We start from the raw sequence: 16,313 nt of genomic DNA, 5'->3' as shown, positions 1-16,313 counted from the left end.
ATCTAACTTTTCACCAAGCACTTTACCTCTTCGTATATCACCTTGGGGTTGGAATTTCTACATGTGAAGTTTCATTGGCCTCATGAAGGTGCATGGTTGATCGGCAGTTATGATTCACCAGACAAGCTTTAATATATATAATTCAGTTTTAATAAAGGAAAGGAAGGGAACTTACAAATCCAAGGTTCCAGCAAGGAGGGCAGGAAAACAAAGAGCAGGCGGGCCACAGGCCCGCAAGATTTTATAAGTCAATATTAGCCTAAGGGGGACACACCTAAGAGGGACACGCCTAAGAGGGACATGCCTTTAGACCAAGGGGGACACGCCTTTAGACCAAGGGGGACACACCTTACAAAACAAGGTTTTTGGCTAGGCTTCCCCTTCATCTCCCCCTTTTGTCTAAATAAGACAGAACCAAACCAAATACAACTATATTCAATAGGAACAAATAATAAATATAAAATTACAAACAACAAACAATATTAAGAAGAAACATATAACAAAAGTTTTACTAAGCATTCTATTTCAAGGAGTCTAAATAATGTAGAGGGTAACTACAATTATCTAATCTTCAACCCCATCAAAGATCTGAGAAGGGAAGTAATATTACTTAAGCAACCAGGAAGTACAAATAAGAAACTTCCAAAATGTGCAACAAATGACAGAGACAACTAACTACCTGGGCAGTCACCCAAAGTTTCGTTTTGCAATGTTGAGGCAACCAACTTTGGCTAAGGCCTAACACAACTGACATAACATTTTTCAAAGGCAAGGAACTCTTTGTAGAACTGTCCAACCCTGTCTTGGCAAGATAAGACAATCCTGTTTTTATCCATTTACGGATACTCTGAAACTCTGTCAGTGGTCGAGGTATGGGCTTTTTCTTTGCCTAAAGGCCACTTCTGCCAAGAAGAAGACAAGCTCCCAGTGGAGTGTCTTTGGTGCTCAACATTCTCTCGGGAGTAGAGTGGTGTTGCCAGGAGTGATTGTGTCTCATAAGTACCAAACTCTAGGTTAGATTAAAGGCCATGTTCTACAGCTCTTCAAAGAGGTCGAAGATTATACTATCTATACTAAATATAATTTCTATGTATCTAAAAAACCTGAAAAACAACTGTGCAATAAATGAGGACAATATCCCCAACGTAAACAATGTCATTATACAAATAATATCAGAGGTAGAAATGTACATTGCAATATGATAAATATCTCAATATAACAATTGTTTTAAACAGAGGTAGAAGCATACTCTCATACAATAGAGGTAGAAGCATACTCACATACAATGTTCAATATACAAGAATCAATACCAATGCAATTTTCTAATAACAATAATTTACAAATACCAATCATCCCATCAAACCAGGTAATTTCCCCCCCCCCTTTTTTTTCATAAACACCCCTGAGTCCATATAATACTTCCCCCATCCCCTCAACCCTATACCAACTACTAAATGATGTCCCTAAACCAGAGGGCAAACTCTGTTGGGAGAGGGGGCGTTGTCCTCTAAGATTGCTTCTAGCTGACATGGGGGTGACGTTCTTCTCAGGGGGTTCCATGAAAGCAAATGATGGTAAAATTCCCAGAATAACATTTGGTCGAGGAAATTGTAACTAGCCTCTGAGTGTTTTGAGGAGGTCCAGCCAGAGTGTTGTCAAAATTGTACACCATTTGAAACTGTCTTGTGTAGTTGGTACCAAAAAAAAAAAAAAAACAAAAAAAAGTCTAATTTTAGCGCTATTAAAAACATGACGTCATAGTAACCAGGTGAAATTGATGTTGTGGGGGCCCCATCTTCATCCTGGAAACTTCAAAGATTACTGAAGGAAAATTTGTTGTTTGTTACAGGAAAGGTAAACATTATCTACAAAGACATATACAGACATATATATTCGATGGAAGGTATAATAAAGACAGACACAGATATGAGGAAAGGCAAAGAAAGTTTATCAAGTATCATCATCATCATCATCATCATCATTATTATTATTATTATTACTATTATTATTCTGTCCCATTTCATGGCTCCTGACCTGAGACAGAAACTCTGAGATATCTCTTATAAACAGGCTTGGAATTGAAGAAGGACTGAGCCATAGTCCAACTCCAAAACCAGCTCTATATACATATAAATAAAGGCACAGTATATATGTAAAAAATGTTTTATACTTACTAAACATATTCGGGTTTGTGTTGATCCATATTAGGTTGTAACTAGTGTCCATGCATCAGTATTTAAATATCCAGGGTCCCTTAAGTTCTTTGAAGATGAGTGGTTTCCTGTGGAGATAAGAAAAGAACCCTGCCCCCAACCTATATGCTTTTCTTACCATCAGTATGATCATCATCCTTGTGAATGAATTATTTTTCTTTTCCAAGGGGCTTCTCTTCAAACCGAACCTTTATTAATTTTGACGGTATCCACAATTTTTCCTCTCCTGTGGAGACAAGAGCAAAACCCCTTCCCCAACGCAGCACATCTCCTGGCTTCCATTACGAGGTCAGCACATCCTTGAAATAAACTGGTTGATTTAATTCAGCAGACTTTTCCATTACCCAATGTCTTTCTGCAGCTGTTGTCCCCTTCTCATTAGCATTGAGAAAATTCAAGGTTAATGAAGCACTATGTAACCTATTTCTAGGGGTATTTTCCACCCCTTTCTGTTTGTTTAACATATCCTTTATAGTTCTATTTGATCTTTCTATGACTGCTTGACCTGTAGGATTGTATGGTATACCTGTAATATGCTTAATATTGTAATAAGCAAAAAACTGTTTCATTTTCCTAGAGACATAAGCTGGACCATTATCCGTCTTTATTTGTGTAGGTATACCCATGATGGCCATAACTTCTAATAAATGAGTGATTACTGAATCAGCTTTTTCTGAGCTTAAAGCAGTTGCCCATTGAAAACCTGAATAAGTGTCAATGGTGTGGTGTATATATTTTAATTTGCCAAATTCTGCAAAGTGAAACACATCCATCTGCCAGATTTCATTCCTTTGAGTGCCCTTTGGATTAGCCCCCGCAGGCAGTGGTGTTTGGTTATAAAAAGAGCAAGTAGGGCATTTCTTTACAATTTCCTTAGCTTGTTGCCATGTAATGGAAAACTCTTTATTCAAGCCTTTGCTATTGACATGATGTTTTTTTATGAAATTCAGAGGCCTGCAGCACACTACCAATCAACAATTGATCAATTTCTGCATTACCTTGTGCTAGAGGACCTGGCAGACCCGTATGGGATCGGATGTGTGTTATATACATAGGGCAAAGCCTGTTCCTGATCATGTCTTGTACCTGGATAAACAATGAGGTTAGTTCTGTATCATCAGGTATAAATTCAGCAGTTTCAATATGTAAGATTACTCTTTCTGCATATTGTGAATCAGTAACTATATTAAGCGGTTCTTTAAAATCCCTTACCACCATAAGAATGGCATATAATTCTGCCTTCTGGACAGAATTATAAGGACTTTGTTCCACCTTACTCAAATCTTCTGATTTGTAACCTGCTTTCCCTGATTTATTAGCATCAGTATAAAATGTACGTGCTCCAGTTATCGGAGCATCACGGATGACTCGAGGGAGAATCCAAGAAGTTCTCTTTATAAAGTTAAGCCTCTTGCTTTTCGGATAGTTGTTATTGATTTCTCCCAAAAAATTAGCGCAAGCTCTTTGCCATGGTTCGTTATCTTCCCACAACTTTTTTAGTTCATCAGCAGTGAAAGGCACTATAATTTCTGCTGGGTCTATGCCTGCTAGTTGACGAAGTCTCAATTTGCCTTTTATAATTAATTCAGAGACTTTTTCCACATAAGTTTTTATTTTCTTACTTGGTTTATGTGGTAAAAAGATCCATTCTAAGATAATATCATCTCTCTGCATTAAAATTCCTGTAGGAGAAATTTTGGAAGGCAATATGACAAGAATACAACTGAGCTCTGGATTCACCCTGTCCACATGTGTCTCTTGTAATTTCTCCTCAATCATTCTCAGCTCCTTTTCTGCTTCAGCTGTTAATTCTATGGGACTGCTTAAGTCTTTTTCACCATCCAAGGTTTTATTTAAATGAATTATCATATCAGGTGTTATGCCAACAGCTGGTCGTAAGCTGGAAATGTCTCCTAACAACCTTTGAAAGTCACTGAGAGTCTGTAACTGATCTCTCCTAATTTGTGCTTTTTGTGTCTTAATTTTTTGCAAACCTATTTTATAACCTAGATAATTAACAGAATCTCCTCTCTGAATTTTTTTCAGGAGCAATCTGCAATCCCCATTTAGGTAAAAGTATTTTTACTTCTTCAAACAGTCTTTCTAAAGTAGCCATGTTTGAATCAGATAACAGAATATCATCCATGTAATGATAAATTATAGACTTGGGAAATTGCTTGCATATTATTTGCAATGGTTGATTTACAAAATATTGGCACAGGGTGGGAGAGTTCAACATGCCCTGTGGGAGGACGGTCCACTGGTATCTCCTTGTAGGTTGAGAGTTATTATAAGTAGGCACTGTGAAGGCAAACTTTTCTCTGTCTTTTTCTTGTAAAGGTATAGTGAAGAAACAATACTTTAAATCAATAACTATGAGAGGCCATTCTTTTGGTAATAAAGATGGCAGAGGAATTCCAGATTGCAGAGAGCCCATAGGTTGAATAACCTTATTGATAGCCCTGAGATCTGTCACCATTCTCCACTTACCAGATTTTTTCTTAACAACAAATACAGGAGAATTCCAAGGGCTGGTAGATTCTTCTATATGTCGAGCATCTAATTGCTCTTGTACCAGCTGTTCTAAAGCCTGCAACTTTTCCTCAGCTAAAGGCCATTGCTTTGTCCATATTGGTTTCTCAGTCAACCATTTTAGAGGCAGTGCTGTTCATATCTCTGAAGGGCCATCAATTGCTTTGCATTCTTGTACAGCCCGAACAGCCGGTTTCCGCCTTCTGTAATATCTTTTAATATTTCCCTCAGTGATATAGGCTCTAGAAGCAGCAGGAATGTTAATTTGGGTATTCCATTGCTGCAACAGGTCACGGCCCCATAAATTCACTGCAATATTGGCTACATATGGCCTTAATTTTCCTATTTGTCCTTCTGGCCCTATGCATTCAACCCATCTCATGCTCTGCCTTACTTGAGATAGGGTTCCAATTCCCAGGAACTGAACATTTACATCCTGAAGAGGCCAATACGGATGCCAAGATTCTGGAATAATGATACTTACATCCGCACCTGTGTCCAGTAAGCCAGTAATAAAAACACCATTTACACACACTCTTAACTTTGGTCTTTGTTCATTTATAAAAGTCTGCCAAAATACACGTAACTCATCTTTCAGGCCATTTTTGCTTTTAACAGCAGGCATGGGGCTTTCTAATTTTCTTGACGAGGCATGTTCTCGGCAGTAACTGGAAATGACTGGACCACATTCGCCATGGGGGCCTGCGAGAGGCCCCCATTGAGTTTCCCAGTGGCAACAGGTTGCCTTGTCTATCTCTTGTTGACCTGCACTCATTTGTCCAGTGTCTGCCTTTTCCACATCTCCTACATATACCTGAAGGCTGAGTCCTCCTACGTCTGTTATTTCTAGAAGAGGCATTATTATTATTATTGTTGTTATTATTATTATTATTATTATTATTTCTGAAAATCTGTTGTCTGCAATTCCTTTTAATATGTCCCATCTTGCCATAATTAAAACATTTGGTAACTTGATGTCTCCTTTTTGCATTAGAAATTGCTTCTTCTACCCATGCTTCAGTGCCATAGTCAAATGATTCAACATTCATTGTATGTAAGACCCATTCGTCCAAGGGCACTGATCTCATCTTTAAAGGCCCCAGGATCCTTTTACACTCCACATTGGCATTCTCATAAGCCAAAGACTCAATTATTATACGTCTTGCTTCTGGGTCAGATATCCCTATCTGTACAGCTTTAGTTAGCCTTTGTAAAAAATCACTAAAGGGTTCTCTCTGATCCTGTTTAACTCTGATATATGATTCCAGTCTCTGTCCTGGGTCTTGAACCCTGTCCCAAGCCTTTAAGGCTGCTGTAGTACATATGGATAAGGTGTGTTCATCATAATTAGCTTGTTCCAGAGGATCGGAGAAAAGTCCTTCACCTAGAATTTGATCCAGGGAGATCTCAATTCCCTTTGCTCTTTCCTGCTGTTCTAAAAGTTTAGCCTGTTGTCTGAACATGCATTTCCAATTTAATTGTGACCCACTCTCTAGAACAGCTGATACTAATTGTACCCAATCATGGGGCGTTGCCTTATTGCTTATAGACCAAGTTTTGAGCATCTCTCTAACAAAGGATGAATGTAGCCCAAAGTTCATAATGGCTTGTTTAATTTCTTTGAGATCATTCATACGGACGGGTTCCCATGTATATTCCTTGATGACCTTAGGGTTTTTGGAACCAGTCACCTTTTCTGACGTTATTATTGGAAAGGCAGGTAGAACTTTATGGAAATTATCCCGGAGAGTTTTACTCATTGACGGAGTTAAATTTCGCCTTTGTACCGTTTGCTCCTGTTCATCATAGTCTATAATTTCCTCAATCTTTTCTAATCTGCTTACTATTGCCTTCTGTAAGGCCTGGATCTCCTGTCCAGAATTATGCTCCAAGGCCTTCATGGAGGATTCCAAAACATGAAGTTTGTCCAGTAGAGTTAGTATCTCATCCTTGGATAGATTTTTCATGGCATGAATTGTGCCTTCTTGTATTGACAATCTGTCAGCCAATCTGTCATATCCTTTAGACAAAGTCCGATTTTCACATTCAGCAGTTTTAATTCTCTCTGATAATGTTTCAGACAGGGACTGAAGTTTATGATCCAAATCAGCTGTTCCCTCCTCCGCAGCAATGTATCTCTCCTTAATATCAGACTGTAGTTTTTCTAAATTTTGCTCATTTGACCGAGTCATATCAGACAAAGCCCTATTCCCTTCCTTGAGACCTTCAAACTCTTTCTTAGTGTCAGTCTGAATTGTTTTTGCAAATACCTCGACCGACTTAAAGTTGTCACTCAAAACAGTTGTGCCCTTTCTTAAGCATTCAACCTCTGTCCTAAGAATCCTGGTTTCATTCTGTAAGGACTTTATCATTTTTCTATTTTCAAACCATGTAAGGGAGAAAACCAAATACGAGAAAAATTGCAAGCCCTATAACATCCAAGTTATGGGAATATCATATGTATCCTGTAATATTTCTACTATAGTATAATAAATAGACTGCAGAAGCTTTCAACGGTGATATGGTCAGACATTTTTTTTTTTAATCAAAAGAAATTTTACCTGTAATGACCGGTCCCTGCCAGTAGGTGGGCGGAGGGCAGTAACCGCTCGGCCAAAACCGAGTATGCAGTACCGGCGGAGCTCGAATGCTGGGACTCCGGCAGTAACCGCTAGTCTCCGGCAGGGTCAGGGCCCAGGCCGAACTCAGCCGGGACTGGTGGTGCCTGAGGGGGTTAGCGAGGCTCGGACTGAGTCACCCGCGCACACACACGTCCTTTGCTCCGTACAAGCGGGGCTGGGGACAGGCTAGTCTGGGAAACTGCTCTGAAGCAATCAAGAGCCCAAGGCCGAATCCCTGCCACGCAGTGTGGGAACTGGAGCTGAAGGCTCCCAAATGCCCGAGTTGGACACCAAATGAAGGTGCGTGGTTGATCGGCAGTTATGATTCACCAGACAAGCTTTAATATATATAATTCAGTTTTAATAAAGGAAAGGAAAGGGAACTTACAAATCCAAGGTTCCAGCGAGGAGGGCAGGAAAACAAAGAGCAGGCGGGCCACAGGCCCGCAAGATTTTATAAGTCAATATTAGCCTAAGGGGACACACCTAAGAGGGCACGCCTTTAGACCAAGGGGGACACGCCTTTAGACCAAGGGGGACACGCCTTACAAAACAAGGTTTTTGGCTAGGCTTCCCCTTCAGCCTCAAACATTCAATCCATAGCAAATCTCCAAACTTAGTAATATAAATAAATTATTTTAATATTATAAAATGTAGATAGAAACTATAAAATACATATCAGTATCTTATTCTGATTTGTGAGGCTATAACATTTTTGATTAATCAAGATAAATTTTAATTTGTTAGTTCTTTGAGAATCTCATACATTCACACAGCATATTTTGATCATATTCACCTCAACTCCTGTCTGTAACTCACAGAATTTACTCCTACAACATCAAGTTCCTTTTTTTTTACAAAAATAACACACTAACTCTAGTGGTGTGGCGAATATTTTCATGGGTATGGTGCCATTCACTGGAGTATGTCTGACCTACCAGGGGCCACCCCTTCAAGAAAACTGAGTCCTCCTCCACAGAAGTCATCAACTGCCAATAGTACCTCAGTTAGGGGTGAGGATTGGTAATCACCTTCTCCTTCCATACTGGAATGTCCACTGACTTGAGTTTGAGTTTGTGCAGATCTTGTGTAGGCAACCACAACTAGCTAATGAATACAATGTGTTGTAGAATATTATTTTAAGATGTGCTACATTTGTGTATGCTGTGGAACATTTGTTTAATGATGCAAAGATGTCTTGCATTCTTTTATGTTGCATTTGTTTAACTCTGTGACACTGTGTTACTTTGCCTGTGTTTATTCCCTAACACTGTGTTACTCTGCCTGTGTTTAATTCTGTGACACTGTGTTACTCTGCCTGTGTTTAATTCTGTGACACTGTGTTACTTTGCATGTGTTTAAATCTGTGACACTGTGTTACTTTGCCTGTGTAAAACACCTTAATGGTCTAATAAAGAACTGAATGGCCAATAGCTAGGCAGGAGAAAGAATAGGTCGGGCTGGCAGACAGAGAGAATAAATAGGAGAAATCTTAGGAGAGAGAAAGAGGAAGGAGTGAGAAAAGGGGCCAGCCACCCAGCCAGACACGTAGTAAGAGTGAAAGTAAGATACACAGAAGTAAGAAAAGGAAAAAAAAACCCAGAGGCAAAAGGTAGATGGGATAATTTAAGCTGACAAGAAACAAGCTAAACTAAGTCCAGGCATTCATAAGTAAGAATAAGACTCCATGTGTAATTTATATGGGAGCTGGGGTGGCGGGCATCCCCAAAAAGCAAAGAGTAAAACAAACAAACAAAAAAATTCATCTACAACAATGGTCCTGTTTTGTCCAGAAGTCACTTTTTTCTTGGTCCTCTCTGTCTCTGACTCTTAGAACCTTCTGTTTTCCTCTCCTTTATGGTCTCTAAGCCTTGGAAGGAAAGGGTTATAATGTAGATTTATGGCAAAGTAGAAAAAATTGAGTTCCTATATGGGTAATATTCTTTATGTGCATCATCAAGTAAATTGTCTTACCAATACCCACTAGATATATTTGCAAAATGATTGCAATTTCAATCAAAATCCTGATGAGAATATATCCCCTGCCCCACCAAAAAGAATCCCATAAAATTTAATAATTCAGTATCTGATTAGATACCCAAGAATTAGAAAGCAAAGATTCAAACAGATACTTGCATCCCAATGACCATAGCAACATTATTTTGCAAGAGTCAAGATATAGGAAACTATGCAAATATTATCAGCACATGAATATATATGGTATAACAAAGGACTATTTTCATCCTTAAAAGTAAAATTCTAATGCATGCTACAATATGGATAAATCTTGCTAATATGTGAAATAAGTAAGTGAAATAAGTCATATACAAAAGACAGACATCACATGGCTTCATTTGTATGTGGAACCAAGGGTAGGGAAATCATAGGCACAGAAAATAGTCTAGTGGTTAGTAGTTATTGAAGTTGAGAAAAGGGTTATTGTTCAGTGGTGACCAGAAGATACAAATTGAGATGATGAATAAGTTTCAACAATGAATAATGGTGTGCTTATACATTTGTGTGAATGTACATAAGGCCGCTTAAATTGTACACTGAAAATGTTTACAACAAATTTTTATTGTATATATTTATATCAATAATAAATCAATTCATTTACTAAAACAGATAATTTTTGTGTATAACCATAACCAGTATGCCCTTTGGTTATTTATGCACACATACTTTAAGGAAACAAATCTAAAATAAAAACCAAACTGTAAGATACTGAAAGCAAGCTGGGTGTGGTGATACATGACTATAATACTAGCAGATGGGAAGGCTCAGCCGGGGAGACTGAGAAATTCAAGGCCAGGCTGGTATACATGTCACCCTGTCTCAAAAGAAAACCAAAAATTAATATTCAGGACTAGAGAGATGGCTCAGCAGTTAAAAACAAGCACATTTCTTGCATATTTCCCAAGTTCTATTCTTAGCAGTCATATTAGGTGGCTCACAACTGCCTGGAACTTCAGCTCCAGGAGATTAAAAAATAAATCTAAAGATGATACTTAACATAGTCAGTAGAAAAAATCTAAGAATATTTTATTAAAAATTAAAACAGGTGAGTCTAGGTATGTGGTTCCCCTGCCCTTCCATGATTTGTGATTTAATCTTACGCAGCTCTGGCTGGCTTTGAACTCACTATATAACAGAGGCTAGGCTTGAACTCCTGATCTTCCTGCCTCTACCTCCCAAGTGCTGGAATTACAGGCATGCACTGTCATGCTAGTGTAAATAAGTCTACTTTTCCAATTGTGAATATTATAATACTTAAATACTGATCAAGTATTACCAGTAAATCCAGCGTCTTATTTGAAGTGTAAAAAATAGCAAAGACTTAGCCCTAAACAAGTAAAATATCTCAATGATTTGTTAAATTAACAACCTGTTTATAATATTTTTGCTTTCTTTTTACTTGAAGATACGAAAAAATTGTCTTTCCACTACAGAAGTTGAAGAAATTGAAAGGAGAAAAGCAAATGTACAGGGTAAGAGGGTTTTTTTTTGGCACCATAATTAAATTACTATATTTAATGTTTTATAGTATTTTCCTTAAAAAATTTTGGTTATATTATTGTTGCTATTACTATTGTGTGTGTGTACTCCCCGTGTTTCTAGCACCATAGTGTTCAACTGCAACCCAATGAGATTCTTTGAACTGGAACCTCTCAGTTGAATCCTCTTGAAATTCCTTGAAATGCCTTGCAAGGTATTAAAATAACTATTAATATCATCTCTTTAAGTTTGGCTCTTGACAATAGAGTGCAACAATAGTAACCACACAGCACAGCGTTGCTTCTCTGTGACATTGGTACCACATTACAGGAAAAGATTCTCTTATGATGTTTACTTTATACCCCAGTTTATTTGTGAAAGGTTCTGTTAAGTAGCTAATGGAATCATGTTCAATTCCAAAACAATCTTATTGGTGTGAATTTATGTATGTAAGTTTTATAATATACATACATATATACATGTATATAAAGTCATATATCACAGGCTGGCAAGGTTTCTCAGTGGTAAAATTATTTTCCAAGGACGAAGAAAAACTGGAGTTCAGAACCCACATAAATTCTGGGTAGACAAGATTCCCAGACAAGAATAGATGTATAAGTGAACCCTGTGTTTGATTGAGAAATCCTGCTTTTAAAAAAACGATAGAGCAGGACATGGAGGGACACATCTTTAATCCCAGCACTTGAGAAGCAAAGACAGGAGGATCTCTGTTCATTCAAGGCCAGATTGGTCTAAACAGAATTCATAGTGAGACCCATCTTAAAAGGGAAAAGGAAAAAGAAGAATAAGAATAACACAGAAAGAGCAGTTGAGAAAGATTTTTGACTTTTGCCTCCTGCCTCCATATACACACAAACACATGTGAACATTCTGTTATGTAACATGACTTCTCCTGGGGAGATGCAACACACACATCTACTCACCCCAGATGGGGGCACAGAACTGGCCAAAATATCAATACTTACTCCCAAAGTCCAACTTGCTGGACCAATAAGATTTATTGGGGTTACTTACAGGAGTATGAGTGAGGGGTTACTTACAGGAGCAGAAGTGACTCAAAGACAGCTGCATCACCAAAGCCCATCCCAACATCAGTGACAGCTTACAGAAGCTGGGAACCTGGATCACACTGCACAACCTGCAGGAAGCTCAATAAGTCAGAGGGTATCTTTTCCAAGTGACTTAGTTGGTCTGAACCTCTGCCAGGAATCTGGGCTGTTTCTGCTTCTTCCAGACAGCTAGTCGGATTAATCTCTTTGCAGCTCAGCTTGTCTGAAAGTGAACCCCAGAAGATTTTATTATTTACTCTACGTGCAATGTACCTACTGAATCTGGGGAGATTCAGGGATTTCCTGAAGCTATTATGAGTTGTTTAGCTTGCCCTTTTTTATTTTTTTTGTTTTTCTGAGATAGGGTTTCTTTGTATAAACAGTCCTACCTGTTCTGGAACTAGCTCTTGTAGCCCAGGCTGGTCTTGAACTCACAGAGATCTGCCTACCTCTGTCTCCTGAGTGCTAGGATTAAAGGTATGCAACTCCATCCACCAGCTGTCTTAAGGAGTCCTTGGGAAGTAGAATGTTTGAATCTTGGAGGAAACTGCTACACAACAGGCCCACACACATGCGTGCAGTGTATATGACACACCACAAAAAGAAAAAAAGTTAAATAATTTTATAATATGATGTTGTATATTTATAAAGCCTTTTAATTTCTCAAAACTCCTTTATAAGCACTATCTAATCTAATCCTTTCAATGGGACAATCATGCTGGTATTAATGAACAAAACATTAAAAATCCAAGAGAATATCATGAAGACCAGATGCTTGGATAACAAACTGGTGGAATTGGAAGGATCTTCAGTGACAATTCCATTTGAAATTATGATAAGGCGACTAAGTCACAAAAATTTTAAATGGCTAGTTCATAAATGGCGAGAAGCCGGACGAGTTCGAGTCTGGCATCTCTCAGGCGCTTCTCGAGCTGGAGATGAACTCGGATCTCAAGGCGCAGCTGCGGGAGCTGAACATCACCGCTGCCAAGGAAATTGAAGTTGGTGGTGGCCGGAAAGCCATCATAATTTTTGTACCAGTTCCTCAGCTGATAATCCTTCCAAAAAATCCAAGTCCGGCTGGTTCAGTGAATTGGAGAAAAAGTTCAGGCGGGAAACACGTAGTCTTCATTGCTCAGAGGAGGATTCTGCCCAAGCCAACTCGGAAAAGCCGTACGAAAAATAAGCAGAAGCGTCCAAGAAGCCGCACGCTCACAGCAGTGCACGACGCCATCCTTGAGGACTTGGTCTTCCCGAGTGAGATTGTGGGCAAGAGGATCCGTGTGAAACTGGACGGCAGCCGGCTCATAAAGGTTTATTTAGACAAAGCACAGCAGAACAACGTGGAGCCAAGGTGGAAACTTTTTCTGGTGTGTATAAGAAGCTCACAGGCAAGGATGTTAATTTTGAATTCCCAGAGTTTCAGTTGTAAAGAAAATGGCTGAATAAAGTGTCATTCGAAAAAAAAAAAAAAAAAAAAAAAAAAAAAAAAACTAAAATCTTCTTATTTTGGTTTGTTTCAGCAAAAAGCTTCCTCAATTTTGCTTTAGATTAATGCTCTAATTATGTCCAATTTTATCTCTGAGTTGTGTTAAATCATGTGACCATTTGACAAGCCTGCTGTTGTTATAGTAATCACACTTTTTTCTTTTCTTCTTCCTTGTTCCCTATCTTTAAAACTTTATTTCACCAATTGTGTTCATTTCAGTGTTAGTTCCAACACAAGTGATGATAATTATGTTCCAAAGTTTAGAAAATTATGCACAAATTATCAATTAAGCAAATGCTGCAACAGTTACATGCCTCATCAAGAGAAATTATGCAAACTCTGGAAGAATAACAATTTTACATAAGATGTTTATGATTATTATATTCCTAAATTGTTGTGAATAACTTATAATAACTTCATCAAAATATTACACCTTTTACAGTCCAGATTGAAACTTTGTAATCAGAGAGCTTTCTCAAATGTTGTTAATTATGTCACCCACATGTCAGCTGAGGTGTAGGTGTGAAGTACGCAAAATTTCGAACTCAACATGACTTAGATGCACACTTTACATTTTCCCCAGATCTGTTCTCACTTCAATGCTTATTGTGTTGGTTAGCAACTATCTATCTGAGTTAGAGACCTGGGAATCAGTTTCTGATGATTTTCTTCTTCTTTGCACACATATTCACCACCATAAGCATATGTCACCCAGTACCAGTGACTATCTGTGAAGTGATTCTAGAGTTTGTCTTTCCCATTCCTTTTAACTTAAGTTCCAATAGGAACGGATTATGATAGCTTTGTGAGGTTGGATTTTAGTGTTGAAATACACTTTTCTTGAATTTGTTCTAGGGTTTTCATTCAAGTCCACTTGATTTAACGAAACCAGTTTCTGGGTATCTGTATTGTATGCTTGGTAATTTTCTAGGTTCTGGATGGTGTAAAGATAACTTTGGAACATGGTTGAGGGTCCTGAAGGAGATATAGGTTGAGACAAATAATCAACAATATATAGAAAAGCAAAAATAGAAACATGCCTATTATAGATATAATTTGTCTATAAAGAGTTCATTTAAACATGGGTAGCTTAGCAACATCTTTCTCTTTTTGAGATTTATTGATTAAACTTGGGGTTTCATGCATTGCTAAACAAATAACTTACCACGGGTTACAGCCTAGACCTTGGTGCAATTTCAGAGACACTTAGAGTAAGACTAAGGCTGAAAATTTTCAAAGAAAATGTGAATAGTCATCAAGTTCGGTCCTAGTAGAACAGTCCAGATTCATGTGTATGTGTCTGCTTCAGAGAACAAGAAGTTCAGGTGTCCTGTCTTATCACTTTCTGTCTTACTCTCTTGTTGAATCTGGGTATGGCTGGTGGCCTGAAAAAAACACGATGCTTCTCCTCTCTCCGCCCTCCACAGTCATGTTGGATTTCTCTTTCTATTTCAATGTAATAACAATGTACTTTATTTTATAATTACTAAGAAATAGATAGTAACTCTTCTCAGCACTTATTAATTAGCCAACTAAGACATTCCACAGTGTATATGTATATTTCAACATAGATTATGAGAAATGTATACAAATTTTACTTTTCACCTGAGCAAAATTTCAACCTAAAAAATTAACTTACATATATAAATATTTTCTCTCTTTTAAAAAACTTTTTACTGATTCTTCATGGATTTCCACCTTATGGATCTTGATCCCATTCATCTCTCTACCCCTTTCAACCTCCCCTTCCCTCAAAATAAAATAAAAGTTAAAAAAAAAACCAAAAAGAAAAAAACCCCAAAACAAACAAACCAAAGAAAAAAGGTACTTGGCATGGAAGCTGAGCCACACAGTATACCCCTTAGTCCACACATCTTTACTTGAAAGTGTTCATTCCAGTGAATCATTGGTCTGGGTCAAGGCTTCTGGCTTTTGCTACACCCTTGATACTGGGCCCTCACTGTGGCTTCTCTTGGATATCCTGTGTTTCCCTCGTGTCATGGAGAGCCTGCAGCTTTGGATCTGCAGGACCAGCCCCTTCATGTGCTCCAGCAGTTTATAAATGAGGCAGCTGTAGGTTGTAGACCCGGGTGGGAGCTGGGGTGGTCAGTCTGCCAGTCCTGCCAGCTTTCCCTCATCATTGCCACCAAGGTAAGCTCTCCAGCACTGCCACCAACTAACTTACCCAATGCATCAGACAGCAAGGGGCAGGGCCAGTTCTCCTGCTCTCATGCCCTCAGGGCTGGCTTATCCACACCCCTGCAACAGGATTGTCTCTACTGTGCTGCTAGGCAAGGTGCAGGGCCTGTTCTGTCTGCTTCAACTGGTGAGGAGGCAGGGCCAGTTCTTCCTAGTGCTGAAACCAGTGAGGGGCAGGGACCAACTCTGTGCAGCCCTATCCTCATGTTCTTTGGTGGTAATAGGAGCGATAGCCATCAATACAGACAGGGCTGTAGCAAGGTCACAGACCCAGGCATTGCCAGTCCCCCATTGACCTCTACTCCCCAGATCCGCCCCTCTACCTAGCACGTGAACAGTTCTGCCTCTCTTCTCTCCCCCTCTTCCCCTCTCTCTATTCAGCATGGCCCTTGGTGATAGCCCAGATCTTTGATGTCCCTGTGGCTCTTGGTGGCAACATAGGCCACAGATATCAACACAGAACCAGACTTCAGTTGGACCACAAACCCCGGACATGGTCCTTATCAGCAGCCCAGTCGTGGATGTCATCATGACCCCTGACTGGTAGTGTAGGTCACACAGATCAGCATTGACCCAGAGACTGCATGGCCCTGGAGCACCAACATGGTCCCAGGTGGTAGCCCAATCCCGGACATCCACATGGCCCTTGCCCTTGATGGCAGCAGGAAACTGATACATCAATGCAGACCCTGAC

The 16,313-nt window shown here is 39.0% G+C and overlaps 1 pseudogene; it reads left to right on the top strand.

The window, feature by feature from the left end:
- Positions 1–13,363, top strand: part of LOC119804186 — a 28,888-nt pseudogene extending 15,525 nt beyond the window's left edge.
- Positions 13,364–16,313: the final 2,950 nt, after the last annotated feature.

Source organism: Arvicola amphibius, chromosome X (genome assembly GCF_903992535.2).
Source record: "Arvicola amphibius chromosome X, mArvAmp1.2, whole genome shotgun sequence".
NCBI lineage: Eukaryota > Metazoa > Chordata > Mammalia > Rodentia > Cricetidae > Arvicola > Arvicola amphibius.
The sequence above is the reverse complement of the archived record's forward strand: the minus strand, read 5'-3'. Positions and strand labels throughout refer to the sequence as shown.